Consider the following 1,139-nt stretch of genomic DNA (forward strand, 5'->3'; position numbering starts at 1 on the left):
TTTGTCTTCCGACCTTGAGATAATCGGTATACATCCAACTTCTTTGATTTCTAATATCCATAATCTATATATAAGAGAAAAAAAGTAATGGATATATATATATATATATAAAAAGACATTTATAGATGTCCATGTGACCAAACCATCTAAGGAGACTTTCTCTAATCTTATCTTCCACTGGAGCTACTCTAACCTTTTCACGTATATGCATTTTGCATCCTATCTCTAAGGGTCAAGCCACTCATCCACCTAAGCATCCTCATCTCTGCCACATTTAACTTAGTATTATGCTTCTTTTTTAGTGGCCAACATTCGGCTTCAACCATCCAACTTGAGTTATTTTGATAATATCCACATCTATTACACCATCACTCTGAATAATAGATCTAAGATATTTAAAATGTGTTACTCTTTTTAATAACTTGATCGCTCAAAGTCACAATCCCCTCACTAGGTCTATTACTACTAAAATTGCACTTCATATAATCTGTTTTAAATCTACTCAATCGAAAAACTTTATTCTCTAATGTTGATCTCCATAATCCAAGTTTACCTTCAACTCCCTCTTTAGTTTTATCAACAAGAAGAATATCATCAACAAAAAGCATGCACCAATATACATCCTCTAGCAAATGTCTAGTGAGAACATCCATGACTAAAGCAAAAAGATATGGACTTAAGGCTGATCCTATATGTAATCCAACCAAAATAGGAAAAAAATGAAACAAAAGACCTTCCGTCGGCGAAGAACGACCCTCGGCGGCGCGCGAGCAGGAAAGAGAGGAAAGGATGCTCGGCAAAGTCCGGTGACCGTCGACGAAGAATTCCGGTGACCGTCGACGACGTCAATCCATGGCGAGCGACAGACGACGATGGGCGAAACACACGAGGTGAGAGAACGGAAGGAAACGAATGAGCGGCCAGAGGGGCTCGGTGTCAAAAAATAGGGCTTTCATCGGCGGACGTTCCGGCGGAGTAAACGCTGGTAACATTGCTGACGCAATTTACGCTGACAATAAGTCGTTGAGTTTAAATACGCCGACGCAATATCCGTCGGTCCTTTGCGCTGATATGTTTCCGCCGTAACATGCGATGGAAATGGTTCAGAGCTCATTTTACCGACGCATAGACCGGCGCAT

This window comes from Dendrobium catenatum, unplaced genomic scaffold (genome assembly GCF_001605985.2).
Source record: "Dendrobium catenatum unplaced genomic scaffold, ASM160598v2 fragScaff_scaffold_235, whole genome shotgun sequence".
Taxonomy (NCBI): domain Eukaryota; kingdom Viridiplantae; phylum Streptophyta; class Magnoliopsida; order Asparagales; family Orchidaceae; genus Dendrobium; species Dendrobium catenatum.